Here is a 20,284-nt window from a genome sequence, read left to right as displayed (position 1 = left end):
TTTTCTTTTAAATGCAGCTTTCTTTTTGTTGGCAGTCTTAGAGTCTTCTGCTGTGTTATCACTGGGTCTTCCCTGTTTTCAAAGTAGCTCTCCAGTGACATTTGTTTTTTATTCATTTTGGCTAGGGTTAGCTTGTGGGCTTACCAAAACTGTGACAGAGACAAGTGCACAATGCGGGAAAGAGGCACGGATGGAGGTGGTAAATAAAATAATGGGCGGGCCATGCATGGACTAAAATGAGTGTCGGATTGTGATTTAAGCCTGCCACCAGATGCAGCTGTACAACTGAAGTACATCAACTCACTTGCCACTATAAAACCTGCCACCAGATGTGGCTTAATTGTCACTTGCCACTCACTGATATGGCTTTTAAAAAATTTTTAATTTAATTAATTAATTATTTTTTTTTTTTTGCGGTACGTGGGCCTCTCACTGTTGTGGCCTCTCCCACTGCGGAGCACAGGCTCTGGACGCGCAGGCTCAGTGGCCATGGCTCACAGGCCCAGCCACTCCGCAGCATGTGGGATCTTCCCGGACAAGGGCACGAACCCTTGTCCCCTGCATTGGCAGGCGGACTCTCAACCACTGCGCCACCAGGGAAGCCCAATTAATTATTTTTTTATACAGCGGGTTCTAATTAGTTATCTATTTTATACATATTAGTGCATACATGTCAATCCCAATCTCCCAATTCATCCCACCTCCCCACCCCACCCCCCACATTCCCCCCTTGGTGTCCATATGTTTGTTCTCTACATCTGTGTCTCTATTTCTGCCTTGCAAACGGGTTCATCTGTACCATTTTTCTAGATTCCACATATATGCATTAATATATGGTATTTGTTTTTCTCTTTATGACTTACTTCAGAGTCTCTAGGTCCATCCACGTCTCTACAAATGTCCCAATTTCATTCCGTTTTATGGCCGAGTAATATTTCATTGTATATAAGTACCACATCTTCTTTATCCATTTGTCTGTTGACAGGCATTTAGGTTGCTTCCATGACCTGGCTATTGTAAATAGTGCGCCAATGATCATTAGGGTGCATGTGTTTTTTTAAATTATGATTTTCTCTGAGTATGTGCCCAGTAGTGGGATTGCTGAGTCATATGATAATTCTATTTTTAGTTGTTTAAGGAACCTTCATGTTCCCCATAGTGGTTGTATCAATTTACATTCCCACCAACAGTGCAAGAGGGTTCTCTATTCTCCACACCCTCTCCAGCATTTGTTGTTTATAGATTTTCTAATGATGCCCATTCTAACCAGTGTGAGGTGATACTTCATTGTAGTTTTGATTTGCATTTCTGTAACAATTAGTGATGTTGAGCAGCTTTTCATGTGCTTCTTGGCCATCTGTATGTCTTCTTTGGAGAAATGTCTGTTTAGGTCTTCTGCCCATTTTTGGATTGGGTTGTTTGTTTTTTAAATATTGAGCTATATGAACTGTTTATATATTTTGAAGATTAATCCTTTGTCTGTTGCTTCATTTGCAAATATTTTCTCCCATTCTGAGGGTTGTCTTTTCATGTGGTTTATAGTTTCCTTTGCTGTGCAAAAGATTTTAAGTTTCACTACGTCCCATTTGTTTATTTTTGTTTTTATTTCCATTATTCTAGGAGGTGGGTCAAAATAGATCTTGCTGTGATTTATGTCAAAGACTCTTCTTTCTATGTTTTCCTCTCTAAGAGTTTTATAGTGTCCAGTCTTACATTGAGGTCTTTAATCCATTTTGAGTTTATTTTTGTGTATGGCATTAGGGAGTGTTCTAATTTCATTCTTTTACATGTAGCTGTCCAGTTTTCCCAGCACCACTTATTGAAGAGACTGTCTTTTCTCCATTGTATATCCTTGTCTCTTTGGCATAGATTAGTTGACCATAGGTGCATGGATTTATCTCTGGGCTTTATATCCTGTTCCATTGATCTATATTTCTGTTTTTGTGCCAGTACCATATTGTCTTGATTACTGTAGCTTTGGAGTATAGTCTGAAGTCAGGGAGTCTGATTCCTCTAGCTCTGTTATTTTCCCTCAAGATTGCTTTGGCTATTCGGGGTCTTTTTGTCTCCACACAAATTTTAAGATTTTTTGTTCTAGTTCTGTAAAAAATGCCATTGGCAATTTGATAGGGATTGCACTGAATCTATAGATTGCTTTGGGTAATATAGTCATTTTCACAATATTGATTCTTCCAATCCAAGAACATGGTCTATCTCTCCATCTGTTTGTGTCATCTTTGATTTCTTTCCTCAGTGTCTCATAGTTTTCTGAGTACAGGTGTTTTACCTCCTTAGGTAGGTTTATTCCTAGGTATTTTATTCTTTTTTTTACAGTGGTGTATGGGATAGTTTCCTTAATTTCTCTTTCTGATCTTTCATTGTTAGCGTATGGGAATGCAAGAGATATCTTTGCATTAATTTTGTATCCTGCAACTTTACCAAATTCATTGATTAGCTCTAGTAGTTTTCGGGTGGCATCTTTAGGATTATCTATGTATATATCATGTCATCTGCAAACAGTGACAGTTTTACTTATTTTCCAATTTGGATTCCTTTTATTTCTTTTTCTTCTCTGATTGCTGTGGCTAGGACTTCCAAAACTATGTTGTATAATAGTGGTGCGAATGGACATCCTTGTCTTGTTCCTGATCTTAGAGGAAATGCTTTCAGTTTTTCACCATTGAGAATGATGTTTGCTGTGGGTTTGTTGTATATGGCCTTTATTATATTGAGGTAGATTTCCTCTATGCCCACTTTCTGGAGAATTTTTATCATAAATGGGTTTTGAATTTTGTCAAAAGCTTTTCCTGCATGTATTGAAATGATCACATGGTTTTTCTCCTTCAATTTGTTAATATGATGTATCACATTGACTGTTTTACATATATTGAGGAATCCTTCTATCCCTTGGGTAAATCCCCCTTGATCATAATATATGATCCTTTTAATGTGTTGTTGGTTTCTGTTTGCTAGTATTTTGTTGAGGATTTTTGCAACTGTTAGGGTTTTGTTATGTCTGCAAGCAGTTGATTTATTATGGTCTCTGTGCAGTCAACGTCTCTACTAATGATAATCTGTATTTGATGCCTCTCCCCAGTGCTAGCATCACTGCCTCAGCTCCACCTCAGATCATCAGGTGTTAGATTCTCATAAGGAGCGCGCAACCTAGATCCCTTGAATGCACAGTTCACGGTAGGGTTCGTGCTCCTATGAGAATCTAATGCCGCCGCTGATCTGACAGGAGGCAGAGCTCAGGCAGTAATGTGAATGATGGGGAGTGGCTGCAAATACAGATGAAGCTTCGCTTGCTCGCTTGCCGCTCACCTCCTGCTGTGCGGCCTGGCTGCTAACAGGCCACGGACGGTACCAGGGTTGGAGACCCCTGTACTAGAGGCAAGGGACAGTAAACAATCAGCATTTAAATGAGCAATATAGCATATTGGAGTGCTATGGAAAGAAGGAAAAGGAGAACAACAAGAAGGGGCTGGGAGCGCAGCTTGTGGGAATGGTTCATGTGGATCTTGTGAGACAAATAGAGAAAGGCACTGCCTCGGTTCTGACAACTTCTGAGTTAGTAGTTTCAGTGTGCATGAATCCTGCCCAGCTCTACTCATTTGTAATGCTTGGCATTTGTGACATTTAGGTGTCCTTCTATAAGTCTCCTTTTTTATTTAAACTAGTTTCAATCTGTTTCTGTTCTTTTCAACTTTGATGAAAACATTCTTATGTATTATTTTTGGGACACTTATCCAATTATTTTTGTAGGATAACTTCCTATAAGTAGGTTCCTGGAGTAATGAGTATGCATATTCAGATTTCTCAGATACCTTGGCTGACTTTGTCTTTTAGTTTTCTAGCTACTGGTAATATTGAGGGAGATGGTAAATATTTACTTGGCATATTGACAAACAGATAGTATATAATACAGGGACCAATCAGGAGCCAGAAACCACACCAGTCACTTGAGCAGGAAAAATGTGACATAAAGAAATTTTATGAGGTAAAAGGTGGTTAACTACTAAAAAAGATCAAAGAAAACACCTAAATCTACAGAGGTAGCATCTGTAGAGTGTGGTCACTCCCCTGAGAGCTAAGGGACAAGTCAACAAGGAAAGAACTGAGAAGAAGGTCCAGCAAGGCTGAGTTTCAGACCTCTGAAGGAAAGGTATGGTTGCCCCTGGACTACGCTACTCACAACTGTGAAGATGAAGGAGTTTGATGAGAACTGCTTGCCCTGGAAACTTGAGAGCCACTGCTCTTGCAGTGACCCTTGCCAATAGGCACCCACTGATAAACTGCCAGGAATGCCACTGGCTGTTGTGACCCCTGCAAGTCCTTTCTTGCTCCTCTATCCTGGCAGTGTCCTCTAGGACTCTTGAGTGGCTGTGCCTAAAAGTGAGCCAAGTGGCAAAATGGAAGTGTAGTTTGTGCAGGGAAAACAAGGTGGGTTTGGAGTTAGGAGACAATCTATTAATACCTGCAAATGTGGTCAATAAATTTTTTAAATCCACAAAAAATAATTTTGATATACTAGAAAATAAGGCCAAAAGAATGGATCCTTTTGCTTTCCTTTATACAAAATGGTGTATTTGAGTACAATCTTGATCTGAAGCTATTTTGAGCTTGAGAAAAAGTCTCTAATATTTAAAAAATTCCATCTTTGGGATACAATCCTCTATCACTATCTGGTAAAGTGATGGAATGGTTTGTTTCATCATTCAGTTTTACCACCCAAGTGAGGACCAGATAGTGCTTGAGTCCAGAGTGAATTTTATTGATTTAAGTTTAATACTGTGTATTAATCTTGCTGTGAACAGCCTTTCCTATTCATTAGGTTCCCTATATACTGCTTACAATTATTTTCCATGTATAACCTGCAAGCCTTTTCAAATGCATTTGTCTCATGGGAATCCAAAAGCCCTAGAAACAATTTTTACTGTGTATTTCAGTAGTTGCAATTTCAAGGTGTAGCAGCACCTGGTGAGACCATCACAATTCATTGCTGTCTCTTAGAGAATGCAGTAAATTGTCCAGTGAACTAGATATTTTTTCAGTATCTATTTCTCTTTTTTTCATATTGCATCTGTTCAACAAATTTTACTAATGTAAAGAAAGAAAATATTCTAAAATGATATTTTGACACATTTATATAGAATAGTCATCACTGTCGAAGTTTTTTTTTTTTTTTGCTTTACGCAGGCCTCTCACTGTTAAGGCCTCTCCCGTTGTGGAGCACAGGCTCCGGACACACAGGCTCAGTGGCCATGGTTCACGGGCCCAGCCGCTCCGCGGCATGTGGGATCCTCCCGGACCAGGGCACGAACCGTGTCCCCTGCATCGGCAGGCGGACTCTCAACCACTGTGCCACCAGGGAAGCCCTGCTGAAGATTTTTATGAGCAAAAGTCATCCTCCTCTTAACATTCCATGTTATATAGCCTAAGTTCAAACCCCCATCATGTCTCAAATCATTATGCTAGCCTACTAAACTGTCTCCTGGACTCTGTTCTTACTTGCCCCAAATCTGTCCTCCATGCTTTTATCTGTGAGGTCGTTCCAAAAGAGCTGATCTTGTTCCATATCGGCTTTCCTCCAGGGTTAAACCCCCAACTTTGCTCCCCAGTGACTGAATTCATTTTCAAGGCAGACAAAGTCATATCACTAACTGTTCACTCCATTTTACTCTTTACCTCAGTTTCCTGAACCACTGGCTATTTTGCACAAGTGCATGCTGTTTTGGGCTTAGTGGATTTCTACTCATCCTTCCAGACCCAGATTAAGGGTTGTCATTGAAGATATCTCTGATACTTGGGAAGAGTTGTTTAATCTTTGCCATCAAGGTTTTATTGCAGCACTCATTCAGACATTTCAAATATTTGAGCACCTACTTTGTACAGGACAAGAGAATACAGAGTGGTAGGGTAAAAGATGGGAGATTTTAGATAGGATAATTGACTTCTCTGAAGTAATGCTGAGCAGAGAACTGAATGAACTGACAGATTAAGACATATTCCTCTCTGGGGGAGAGCATTTCAGGCATAGGACCCAGTAAGTGCAAAGGGTCTGAGGCAGGGTGTGTTTTGATATGGAAGGAAGAATATGGAGAATGATTGGCAGGAGAAGAGGGAACAGGGGGAGAGTGGTTGGAGGCAAGGCTGGTTACTGGGGTGGGAGTGAGGACAGATTGCATAAGGTCTTTAGGCCATGGTAAGGATTTTGCATTTTATTCTCAGTGAGATAGGAAGTGAAATATTGCATAAGAGCATATAGGATTAAGTCTCTCTCCCCCATTTGCTTTCATAGTATAAAATAAATTAATTCCTTAGAACATGGAAACATGAAATTTTCTAATTAAAATTCTTTTCACTTTTGTATCGAACCCTGACATACAAAAAAGAGTTAACATGCTCTTTTGCCTTTTGTAGGTAGGAGATATATTTTGGTGAAAGGAAATGATGATTCTTGGAAAAATCAATTTTTTCTTATCAAATCCCTGAAAAAGAAAAAGGCTCACATTTTTTTGCAGTTCTTTGGAAAGAGCCCTGTAGTCAGCAGTGGTTTTTGATCATATATTAACCCATATTGAAAATTAAACTATTGGGTTTTTTTTGTTTGTTTCTATTTTATTTTATTTTTTTAGCATCTTTATTGGAGTATAATTGCTTTACAATGGTGTGTTAGTTTCTGCTTTATAACAAAGTGAATCAGTTATGCATATACATATGTTCCCATATCTCTTCCCTCTTGCGTCTGCCTCCCTGCCACCTTCCTTTTCCCACCCCTCTAGGTAGTCACAAAGCACCAAGCTGATCTCCCTGTGCTATACGGCTGCTTCCCACTAGCTATCTATTTTACGTTTGGTAGTGTATATATATATCCATGCCACTCTCTCACTTTGTCCCAGCTTACCCTTCCCCCTCCCTGTGTCCTCAAGTCCATTCTGTAGTAGGTCTGTGTCTTCATTCCCGTCTTGCCCCTAGGTTCTTCATGACATTTTTTTTTCTTAGATTCCATATATATGTGTTAGCATACAGTATTTGTTTTTCTCTTTCTGACTTACTTCACTCTGTATGACAGACTCTAGGCCCATCCACCTCACTACAAATAATTCAATTTAGTTTCTTCTTATGGCTGAGTAATATTCCATTGTATATATGTGCCACATCTTCTTTATCCATTCATCTGATGATGGACACTTAGGTTGCTTCCATGTCCTGACTATTGTAAATAGAGCTGCAATGAACATTTTGGTACATGACTCTTTTTGAATTATGGTTTTCTCAGGGTATATGCCCAGTAGTGGCATTGCTGGGTCGTATGGTAGTTCTATTTTTAGTTTTTTCAGAAACCTCTGTACTGTTCTCCATAGTGGCTGTATCAATTTACATTCCCATCAACAGTGCAAGAGGGTTCCCTTTTCTCCACACCCTTTCCACCATTTATCGTTTCTAGATTTTTTGATGATGGCCATTCTGACTGGTGTGAGATGATACCTCATGTAGTTTTGATTTGCATTTCTCTAATGATTAGTGATGTTGAGCACTCTTTCATGTGTTTGTTGGCAATCTGTATATCTTCTTTGAAGAAATGTCTATTTAGGTCTTCTGCCCATTTTTGGATTGGGTTGTTTGTTTTTTTGTCATTGAGCTGCATGAGCTGCTTGTAAATTTTGGAGATTAATCCTTTGTCAGTTGCTTCATTTGCAAATATTTTCTCCCACTCTGAGGGCTGTCTTTTCATCTTGTTTATGGTTTACTTTGCTGTGCAAAAGCTTTTAGGTTTCATTAGGTCCCATTGTTTATTTTTGTTTTTATTTCCATTTCTCTACAAGGTGGGTCAAAAAGGATCTTGCTGTGATTTATGTCATAGAGTGTTCTGCCTATGTTTTCCTCCAAGAGTTTGATAGTTTCTGGCCATACATTTAGGTCTTTAATCCATTTTGAATTTATTTTTGTGTATTGTGTTAGGGAGTGTTCTAATTTCATTCTTCTACATGTACCTGTCCAGTTTTCCCAGCACCACTTTTTGAAGAGGCTGTCTTTTCTCTGTTGTATGTTCTTGCCTCCTTTATCAAAAATAAGGTGATCTTATGTGAGTGGATTTTTCTGTGGACTTTCTATGTTGTTCCGTTGATCTATGTTTCTGTTTTTGTGACACTACCATATTTTCTTGATTACTATAGCTTTGTAGTATAGTCTGAAGTCAGGGAGCCTGATTCCTCCAGCTCCATTTTTCTTTATCAAGATTGCTTTGGCTATTCAGGGTCCTTTGTGCTTCCAAACAAATTGTGAAATTTTTTGTTCCAGTTCTGTGAAAAATGCCATTGGTAGTTTGATAGGGATTACATTGAATCTGTAGATTGCTTTGGGTAGCATAGTCATTTTCACAATGTTGATTCTTTCTATCCAAGAATATGGTATATCTCTCCACCTGTTTGTATCATCTTTAATTTCTTTCATCAGTGACTTATAGTTTTCTGCATACAGGTCTTTTGTCTCCTTAGGTAGATTTATTCCTAGGTATTTTATTCTTTTTGTTGCAGTGGTAAATGGGAGTGTTTCCTTAATTTCTCTTTCAGATTTTTCATCATTAGTGTATAGGAATGCAAGAGATTACTGTGCATCAATTTTGTATCCTGCTACTTTACCAAATTCATTGATTAACTCTAGTAGTTTTCTGGTAGCATCTTTAGGATTCTCTATGTATAGTATCATGTGATCTGCAAACAGTGACAGCTTTACTTCTTCTTTACCAATTTGGATTCTTTTGTTTCTTCTTCTTCTCTGTTGCCATGGCTAAAACTTCCAAAAGTATGTTGAATAATAGTTGTGAGAGTGAGCAACCTTGTCTTGTTCCTGATCTTAGTGGAAATAGTTTCAGTATTTCACCATTGAAAATGATGTTGGCTGTGGGTTTGTCATATATGGCCTTTATTATGTTGAGGAAAGTTCCCTCTATGCCTACTTTCTGCAGGGATTTTATCATAAAGGGTGTTGAATTTTGTTGAATACTTTCTCTGCATCTATTGAGATGATCATATGGATTTTATCCTTCAATTTGTTAATATGGTGTATCACGTTGATTGATTTCTGTATATTGAATCCTTGCATTCCTGGAATAAACCCCACTTGATCATGGTGTATGATGCTTTTAATGTGTTGTTGGATTCTGTTTGCTAGTATTTTGTTGAGGATTTTTGAATCTATGTTCATCAGTTATATTGGCCTGTAGTTTTCTTTCTTTGTGACATCTTTGTGTGCTTTTGGTATCAGGGTTATGGTGGCCTCATAGAATGAGTTTGGGAGTGTTCCTCCCTCTGCTATATTTTAAAAGAGTTTGAGAATGATAGGTGTTACCTCTTCTCTAAATGTTTGATAGAATTGACTGTGAAGCCATCTTGTCCTGGGCTTTTGTTTGTTGGAAGATTATTAATCACAGTCTCAATTTTAGTGCTTTTGTTTGTTCTGTTTATATTTTCTATTTCTTCCTGGTTCACTCTCAGGAGGTTGTGCTTCTCTAAGAATTTGTCCATTTCTTCCAGGTTGTCCTTTTTATTGGCATATATTTGCTTGTAGTAATCTCTGATGATCCTTTGTATTTCTGCAGTGTCAGTTGTTACTTCTTCCCTTTCATTTCTAATTCTATTGATTTGAATCTTCTCCCATTTTTTCTTGATGAGTCTGGCTAATGGTTTATCAGTTTTGTTTATGTTCTCAAAGAAACAGCTTTTAGTTTTATTAATTTTTGCTATTGTTTCTTTCATTTATTTTTCATTTATTTCTGACCTAATCTTTATGATTTTTTTCCTCCGGCTAACTTTGGGGCTTTTTGTTCTTCTTTCTCTAACTGCTTTGGGTGTAAGGTTAGGCTGTTTATCTGAGATGTTTCCTGTTTCTTAAGGTAGGATTGTATTGCTATAAACTTCCCTCTTGGAACTGCCTTTGCTGCATCCCATAGGTTTTGGGGCATCGTGTTTTCATTGTCATTTGTGTCTAGGTATTTTTTGATTTCCTATTTGATTTCTTCAGTGATCTCTTGGTTATTAAGTAGTGTATTGTTTAGCCTCTATGTGTTTGTATTTTTTACAGATTTTTTCCTGTAATTGATATCTAGTGTCATAGCGTTGTGATCAGAAAAGATACTTGATACGATTTCAATTTTCTTAAATTTAGCAAGGCTTGATTTGTGACCCAAGATATGATCTATCCTGGAGAATGTTCCTTGAGCACTTGTGAAGAAAGTGTATTCTGTTGTTTTTGGATGGAATGTCCTATAAGTATCAATTAAGTGCATCTGGTTTAATGTATCATTTAAAGCTTGTGTTTCCTTATTTATTTTCATTTTGGATGACCTGTCCATTGGTGAAAGTGAGGTGTTAAAGTCCCCTACTATGATTGTGTTACTGTCAATTTCCCCTTTTATGGCTGTTAGCATTTTCCTTATATATTGAGGTGCTCCTATGTTGGGTGCATATATATTTACAATTGTAATATCTTCTTCTTGGATCGATCTGTTGAACATTATGTAGTGTCCTTCTTTGTCTCTTGTAATAGTCTTCATTTTAAAATCTATTTTGTCTGATATGAGAATTACTACTCCAGCTTTGTTTGACTTCCATTTGCATGGAATATATTTTTCCATCCTCTCACTTTCAGTCTGTATGTTTCCCTAGGTCTGAAGTGGGTCTCTTTTTGCAGCATATATATGGGTCTTGTTTTTGTATCCATTCAGCCAGTCTATATCTTACGGTTTGAGCATTTAATCCATTTACATTTAAGGTAATTATTGACATGTATGTTCCTATTACGATTTTCTTAATTGTTTTGGGTTTTGTATTGTAGGTCTTTTCCTTTTCCTGTGTTTCTTGCCTAGAGAAGTTCCTTTAGCGTTGTTGTAAAGCTGGTTTGGTGGTGCTGAATTCTTTTAGCTTTTGCTTGTCTGTATAGGTTTTAATTTCTCTGTCGAATCTGAATGAGATCCTTGCTGGGTAGAGTAATCTTAGATGTAGGTTTTTCCCTTTCATCACTTTAAATATGTCCTGCCACTCCCTTCTGGCTTGCAGAGTTTTTGCTGAAAGATCAGCTGTTAACCTTATGGGGATTTTCTTGTATGTTATTTGCTGTTCTTCCCTTGCTGCTTTTAATATTTTTTCTTTGTATTTAATTTTTGATAGTTTGATTAATATGTGTCTTGGCGTGTTTCTCCTTGGATTTATCCTGTGTGGGATTCTCTGTGCTTCCTGGACTTGATTGACTGTTTCCTTTCCTATATTAGGGAGGTTTTCTACTATAATATCTTCAAATATTTTCTCAGTCCCTTTCTTTTTCTCTTCTTCATCTGGGCCCCTTATAATTCGAATATTGCTGTATTGAAATGTTGTCCCAGAGGTCTCTGAGACTCAGTTCTTTTCATTGTTTTTTCTTTATTCTGCTCTGCAGTAGTTATTTCCACTATTTTATCTTCCAGGTCACTTATCCGTTTTTCTCCCTCAGTTATTCTGCCATTGATTCCTTCTAGAGAATTTTGAATTTCATTTATTGTGTTGTTCATAATTGTTTGTTGGCTCTTTAGTTGTTCTAGGTCCTTGTTAAATGTTTCTTGTATTTTTCCGTTCTATTTCCAAGATTTTGGATCATGTTTAGTATCATTACTCTGAATTCTTTTTCAGGAGACTGCCCATTCCTTCTTCATTTGTTTGTGGGTTTTTACCTTGCTCCTTCATCTACTGTCTGTTTCTCTGTCTTCTCATTTTGCTTAACTTACTGTGTTTGGTGTGTCCTTTGGCAGGCTGCAGGTCCATAGTTCCCATTGTTTTTGGTGCTGCCACCAGTGGCTAAGGGTGGTTCAGTGGGTTGTGTAGGCTTCCTCGTGGAGGGGACTGGTGCCTATGCCCTGGTGCATGAGGCTGGATCTTGTCTTTTGGTGGGCAGGACTGCGTCTGGTAGTGTGTTTTGGGGTGTCTGTGACCTTGTTATGATTTTAGGCTGTCTCCCTGCTAATGGGTGGAGTTGTGTTCCTGTCTTGCTAGTTGTTTGGCTTAGGGTGTCCAGCACTGTAGCTTGCTGGCTGTTGCATGGAGCTGGGTGTTAACGTTGAGTTGGAGATCTCTGCGAGAGCTTTTGCCATTTGATATTACATGGAGCTGGGAGGTCTCTGGTGGACCAATGTCCTGAAGTTGGCTCTCCTACCTCAGAGACACAGGCCTGGCACCAAGCCAGAGCACAAAGACCCTGTGAGTCACACAGCTCAGAAGAAAAGGGAGGAAAAAAATAAAGTTATTAAAATACAAAGTATTTATTTAAAAGAAAACTAAAAAGTAATAAAAAAAAAAAAAGAAAGCAAGAAAGAAGAGACCAACTAAACCAAAAAACAAATCCACCCATGACAACAAACACTAAAAACTTTACCTAAGAAAAAAAAATGGGCTGACAGAACCCTAGGACAAATGGTAAAAGCAAAGCTATATCGACAAAATCACACAAGGACGTGTACATGTACACACTCACAAAAAGAGAAAAAGAGAAAAAAATATATATATCGATGCTCCCAAAGCCTACTGCCTCAATTTTTGGATGATTTGTTGTCTATTCAGGTATTCCACAGATGCAGGGTACATCAAGTTGACTGTGGAAATTTAATACACTGCTCCTGAGGCTGCTGGGAGAAATTTCCCTTTCTCTTTTTTGTTCACACAGCTCCTGCAGTTCAGCTTTGGATTTGGCCCCAACTCTGCATGTTGGTCACCTGAGGGCATCTGTTCTTCACTCAGACAGGAAGGGGTTAAAGTAGCAGCTGATTAGGGGGCTCTGCCTCACTCAGGTCGGGGGGAGGGAGGGGTACAGAATGCAGGGGGAGCCTGCAGCAGCAGAGGCCAATGTGACATTTCAACAGCCTGAGGCGTGCTGTGTTCTCCCAGGGAAGTTGTCCCTGAGTCACGGGACGCTGGCAGTGGTGGACTGCACAGGCTCCTGGGAGGGGAGGTGTGGATAGTGACCTATGCTTGCCCACAGGCTTCTTGGTGGCTGTAGCAGCAGCCTTAGCGTCTCATGCCCGTCTCTGGGGTCCGCACTGTTAGCCTCGGCTCGCGCCTGTCTCTGGAGCTCGTTTAGGTGGTGCTCTGAATCCCCTCTCCTTGCCCACCCTGAAACAATGGTCTCTTGCCTCTTCAGCAGGTTCACACTTTTTCCCAGACTCCCTTCTGGGTAGCTGTGAGGCACTAGGCCCCTTCAGGCTATGTTCATGCAGTCAACCCCAGTCCTCTCCCTGGGATCTAACCTCCGAAGCCGGAGCCTCAGCTCCCAGCCCCCACCCGCCCCAGCAGGTGAGCAGACAAGCCTCTCGGACTGGTGAGTGCTGGTTGGCACCAATTCTCTGTGCAGGAATCTCTCCACTTTGCCCTCTGCACCCCTGTTGCTGTGCTCTCCTCCATGGCTCCGAAGTCTCCCTTCCACTACCCCCCATCTCCGTCAGTGAAGGGGCTTCCTGGTGTGTGGAAACTTTTCCTCCTTCACAGCTCCCTCCCTGAGGTGTAGGTCCTATCCCTATTCTTTTGTCTCTGTTTTTTCTTTTTCTTTTGCCCTACCCAGGTACGTAGGAAGTTTCTTGCCTTTTGGGAAATCTGAGGTCTTCTGCCAGCGTTCAGTAAGTGTTCTGTAGGAGTTGTTCCACATGTAGATGTATTTCTGATGTATTTGTGGGGAGGAAGATGATCTCCACGTTTCATTCTTCCACCATCTTGAAGGTCTCCCCTGTAGTAAAATCTTAACAGATGCAACAATAATAGAAACACAGAAGTATATAATTGTTTTCAGTAAGGAAAGGACTTTTTTTGAAAGAGATTAGATTCATTCATTTTATAAAATGAATTAATGTATAATTTGCATACCTCTTTTGCAATTTAATGGGAATTCTAAAAATAGGATTTAACATCTGAAATTTTAACTGACTTTAAAAAATGAAATAGATATTTGAAAATCATGGACATGCTTGAGCTTAAAATCAAAGTCTATGTTAGAAATTATATGTGAAAGTCAGGGATGTGGGAATCTCAATAGTTGTATAGTTTATCCACTCAAAGTTTGTATGGTTATGTCATTCACTTTATAGTATGTGGCTCATTCCAGTTTTGAAATGAATTTCAGTTCAACGCTGATACTGTGAAACTGAATGGAGTCTATCCCTGAAGAGCTATATTAACTTCTTTTTAATAACTGAGGATGGCACATGACTAACATCTAGACCTACCACACAAACTGATAAATAAAAATTTCAGTTTCAACATTAAAATAACAACAAAAAGTTTCAAATACATAAAACTGTACCAAAGAGATATGAAGTGCATTAGAATCCAATGGGAGCACAGATTTTAGTTCACATTCATGTTTGTACTCATAAAAATCTTACGTGGTTCAAAAAGGTGATGATGGAGAGGGTCTCCCTGTATGCTTAAAAGCAATCATAGCAGAAAAGGAGAGAGAGGGTGAACCAGAATGAAAGTTTCTGAGAAAATATTTTAAAGAGATGCCCTTCCTTACCCTTACCATATTTTAGTTGTAGGTTATTCAGTTTTGGATATTTGGCGTTTTGTCAAAAACTGGTATATTTCTTTTCTGTTAAAGTCTCTTATGTACTCTAATGATTCCATGCTTCCTCGAATTTCATTTGAGTTCCAGAAGTTAATAAACATAAACTAGATTTTTTAAAAAGTTGCTGAATTAGTGTCCCATTTATCTGCAAGTTAATCCAACAAACACCATTTCAGTGACAGCTTTTTTTTCTGGAATTCTTTGTTATGGGTGTGTGTGTGTGTGTGTGTGTGTGTGTGTGTGTGTACATGTATGTTTGTGTATATATTGTCAAACAACCAAACAACTTAAATAACCATGACTTGTGTAATGTGACCTAGCCCATCCACTTAGAGTAACAGCTTTTGAATAAAGAATGAGGTAGTGAATTTGGCCAGAGAGGAGGACTAACAGAGGGAACAAAGCCTGTCTTTGGTACATTTGATGTGGCCCAACTACCTGGTCAAACTGTGTGCAGGAGTTTCAGGAGTTCCAGATCCTTAGTTTACCAGCTATCAACATTTTGCCAGGCAAATCAGCCTGCTTAAATTCTTTTGTTGTGATGTATTCTAATCCTAATGTGCCACACTTTGTTCTGGCCTCAACGTCCTTGGGAGAGTTTCAGGAAGAACTTGGAAACAGAAATCACTTTGTTGGGGTGGGTGAGGGTGGGGGTGATGTGGTGGTGGATATATATGTTTTTAATCCCAGGGACATATTTTTCCTATTTCTGTTTAGTCCCCAATTCCCATTATTGGCAAGGAAGGCAAGGAAGACAGGACAGAAAATTCAGAAAGATAAGAAATAATGCACAAAGAGGGCTTCTAGCAAAGAGGCAGTAAAAATTAAGAACTGTGGAAACTAGGAATGAAAAATTCTTAAAAAAGAAAATTACTATATTCTTATAAGAGAAATAGTAAGAAGATGAAGAAATAGGATTAAAGAGACATAGAAATACTCAAAAAGAAATAGAGAAGATAGATGAACAAATATCCCATTTATCTTTGTATTAAGTAAATCCATTTCCCACAGTTCATTCATATGATAAGTCATTTTCTAACAGAAAAATTTGCTGTGATGTTTGTTCCCTTAACACAGGAAATGTTCAGACTTTCTGATTCCACATTTTCTGAACATTGACAGTTCCGCTCACATGGCTTGGCCCTTTAGAGATGTTCTTGTAACCACATTTCTCCTGCTAATCAACCCGGCAGGCCTTGGAGGTTATAAACACTGGCCTGCTTTTGAAGTCCTGAGCTCAAGCCCCAGGGTATCCAGTTGTGTAGAGAAACACAGTCGGGAAATGGTACCATTTCTGTTTCTTTATGGGGAATAAATCATCCCTGTTAATTAAATGAAGAGTTTGAAAAGTGCTTGGAGAATTGTTTGTAGCTCTCGGGCAGAAAGAGTTTTCTTTGTCATGTCTTTGGAAGTCAAGGCTCCAGTTCAAGTCTTTCATTTGTGAATTAGAATTTGAACTCATTTCTTTAAGGAAAATTAAATCTTTGCAATCAAATTTCTAACTATAAATAAAAATCATAGATCTCAAAAATAGGTTTGGACTATCTACCCCTGTACTCTTTTAATTATAGCTCTAGGGAAAAGGTTTGGAGATTCAAAATGGTGAAATATATCATAGTCAGAAGCCCAGATTTAACTTGATTTTTAACTGACACTTGTGTGATTTCTCTTTTATTATCTGCTACAAACACTGGGGCTTGAAAACAGCATTTGTAGGCATCTAGGGCTCTGGACTCTGAGTTGCTGCAGAGTTGCTGGGTTGTTTACACTGCATTACCATTTTGCACATTAAGGAACATGGATAGGCAGCTCTGGAATGTCAAAGTAAGGCTTACTGTGTTTGCTAAATAATGGGAAAGAGCTTGAATTTTGAAGCCAAATCTGGGTTCAAATTTCTGCCCCTTTTTAATCATGTGACCCTAGGAATGTTGCTTATTTCTTCAACTCTCATTATAAAGATGAGAACTTTGTTCACTGGTCATGTCATCTGAAACATTGCCAGGCACCTGGTAGGCCAGTGATAAATAATAGCTATTTTATTATTCAGGTATTGATTAATAAAATATTGTCACTTTGAATCTTTTCTTAGAATGTAAGTCTAGCTCTAAGGTTCATACACACCTCCACTTGACTCAAGTAGTTAAGGATTCAAGCATATGGGAGGGATGCTTTTACTTTGTCTTCAAATTATTTGCATGTGGTTTTTCAGAGAGAAGGTATTAAGTTGCATTTTGAGCACTCATCTCCAAGGTCATTTTCTAATGCTTTCGAACCCCTATCCACTTTTTACTAGGGAGAGCTGCATATTGTTAATTTTTTTTTGTTTATTTCATTTTATTTTGTTGAGAACTGCATATTGTTGCTCTTTGATTTTCTCTGCACTGTTGTAGCTATTGCATGCAAGGTTGCTGACTTTGTTTTCTTCAACCTCTACCCCAGAACTCAGTACAAGCATACATACACCCCCCTAACCTGCTCACACAGTAGACTGACAATTTGTCTCCTTCATAGTCTCGTTCTAACCAAACCCTCCTTTGCAATTAGAGTCCCTAAGATAAACTCACTCTCCCCTGGCTGTTGTAATCCTCATTGGTATAAGCAGTAATTGTTTAAGGTCACTTAAGATTACATCTTTAATAGCCTCTAATTCTTTCAGCTGTTTTATTTTATTTTTTAAACTTTCTTTATTTTTTTGAATTTAATTTATTTTTTATACAGCAGGTTCTTATTAGTTATCTATTTTATACATATTAGTGTATACATGTCAATCCCAATCTCCCAATTCATCCCACCCCCCAACACCCCACTTTCCCCCCTTGGTGTCCATATGTTTGTTCTCTACATCTGTGTCTCTATTTCTGCCTTGCAAACCAGTTCGTCTGTACCATTTTTCAAGATTCCATATATATGCGTTAACATACAATGTTCGTTTTTCTCTTTCTGACTTACTTCACTCCATATGATAGTCTCTAGGTCCATCCATATCTCTACAAATTACCCAACTTCGTTCCTTTTTATGGCTGAGTAATATTCCACTGTGTATATGTACCACATCTTCTTTATCCATTCGTCTGTCAATGGGCATTTTAGGTTGCTTCCATGACCTGGCTATTGTAAATAGTGCTGCAATGAACATTGGGGTGCATGTGTCCTTTTAAATTATGGTTTTCTCTGGGTATATGCCCAGTACTGGGATTGCTGGGTCATATGGTAATTCTACTTTTAGTTCTTTAAGGAATGTCCATACTGTTCTCCACAGTGGCTGTATCAATTTACATTCCCACCATCAGTGCAAGAAGGTTCCCTTTTCTCCACACCCTCTCCAGCATTTGCTGTTTGTAGATTTTCTGATGATGCCCATTCTAACCGGTATGAGGGGACACCTCATTGTAGTTTTGACTTGCATTTCTCTAATGATTAGCGTTGAGAAGCTTTTTATGTGCCTGTTGGCCATCTGTATGTCTTCTTTGGAGAAATGTCTATTCAGGTCTTCTGCCCATTTTTGGACTGGGTTGATTGTTTTTTAAATATTGAGCTGCATGAGCTGTTTATATATTTTGGAGATTAATCCTTTGTCCATTGATTCATTTGCAAATATTTTCTTCCATTCTGAGGGGTGTCTTTTCGTCTGGTTTATAGTTTCCTTTGCTGTGAAAAGCTTTTAAGTTTCATTAGGTCCAATTTGTTTATTTTTGTTTTTATTTCCATTAGTCTAGGAGGTGGGTCAAAATAGATCTTGCTGTGATTTATGTCAAAGAGTGTTCTTCCTGTGTTTTCCTGTAAGAGTTTTATACTGTCCAGTCTTACAATGAGGTCTTTAATACATTTTGAGTTTATTTTTGTGTATGGTGTTAGGGGGTGTTCTAATTTCATTCTTTTACATGTAGCTGTCCAGTTTTCCCAGCACCACTTATTGAAGAGGCTGCCTTTTCTCCATTGTATATCCTTGCCTCCTTTGTCATAGATTAGTTGACCATAGGTGTGTGGGTTTATCTCTGGGCTTTCTGTCCTGTTCCATTGATGTATATTTCTGTTTTTGTGCCAGTACCATATTGTCTTGATTACTGTAGCTTTGGAGTATAGTCTGAAGTCAGGGAGTCTGATTCCTCCAGCTCTGTTTTTTTCCTTCAAGATTGCTTTGGCTATTTGGGGTCTTTTGTGTCTCCATACATATTTTAAGATTTTTTGTTCTAGTTCTGTAAAACATGCCACCTGGTCCTGGACTTCTGTCTGTTGAAAGATTTTTAATCACAGTTTCAATTTCATTACTTGTGATTGGTCTGTTCATATATTCTATTTCTTCCTGTTCAGTCTCAAATGGTTATACCTTTCTAAGTATTTGTCCATTTCTTCCAGGTTGTCCATTTTATTGGCATAGAGTTATTTGTAATAGCCTCTTATGATGCTTTGTATTTCTGCGGTGTCCATTGTAACTTCTCTTTTTTCATTTCTAATTTTATTGGTTTGAGTCCTCTCCCTCTTTTTCTTGATGAGTCTGGCTAAAGGTTTGTCAATTTTCTTTGTCTTCTCAAAGAACAAGCTTTTACTTTTATTGATCTTTCCTATTGTTTTATTTTTCTATTTCATTTATTCCTGCTCTGATCTTTATGATTTATTTCCTCCTACTAAGTTTGGGTTTTGTTTGTTCTTCTTTCTCTAGTTCCTTTAGGTATAAGGTTAGATTCTGGGTTTTTTTTTTTTTTTTTTGCGGTACGCGGGCCTCTCACTGTTGTGGCCTCTCCCATTGCGGAGCACAGGCTCCAGACGCGCAGGCTCAGCGGCCATGGCTCACGGGCCCAGCCGCTCCATGGCATGTGGGATCTTCCTGGACCGGGGCATGAACTGATGTCCCCTGCATCGGCAGGCGGACTCTCAACCACTGCGACACCAGGGAAGCCCAGGTTAGATTCTTTATTTGAGACTTTTCTTGTTTCTTGAGGTAGGATTGTATTGCTATAAATTTCCCTCTTAGAACTGCTTTTGCTGCATCCCACAGGTTTTGGATCATGGTGTTTTCATTGTCATTTGTCTCTAGGTATTTTCTGATATCCTCCTTGATTTCTTCAGTGATCTCTTTGTTATTTAGTAACACTTTGTTTCGCCTCCACATGGTTGTGTTTCTTACTTTTTTCCCCCCTATAATGTATTTCTAATCTCATCAGGTTGTGGTCTGAAAAGATGCTTGATGTGATTTCAATTTCCTTAAATATACTGAAGGTTGATTTGTGACCCAAGATGTGATCTATCCTGGTGAATGTTCCATGTGCACTTGAGAAGAAAGTATAATCTGCTGTTTTCGGGTGGAATGTCCTATATATATCAATTAAATGTATCTGGTTTACTGTGTCATTTAAAGCTTGTGTTTCCTTATTAGTTTTATGTCTGGATGATCTGTCCATTGGTGTAAGTGAGGTGTTAAAATCCCCCACTATTATTGTGTTACTGTCGATTTCCTCTTTTGTTGGCATTTGCCTTATGTATTGGGGTGCTCCTATGTTGTGTGCATATATATTTATAATTGTTATATCTTCTTGTATTGATCCCTTGATCATTATGTAGTTCCCTTCCTTGTCTCTTGTAACAGTCTTTATTTTAAAGTCTATTTTATCTGATATGAGTATTGCTACTCCAGCTTTCCTTTGATTTCCATTTGCATGGAAAATCTTTTTCTATCCCCTCACTTTCAGTATGTATGTGTCCC

Source organism: Phocoena phocoena, chromosome 2, assembly GCF_963924675.1.
Source record: "Phocoena phocoena chromosome 2, mPhoPho1.1, whole genome shotgun sequence".
In the NCBI taxonomy this organism is placed as follows: domain Eukaryota; kingdom Metazoa; phylum Chordata; class Mammalia; order Artiodactyla; family Phocoenidae; genus Phocoena; species Phocoena phocoena.
Note: the sequence above shows the minus strand (reverse complement) of the source record.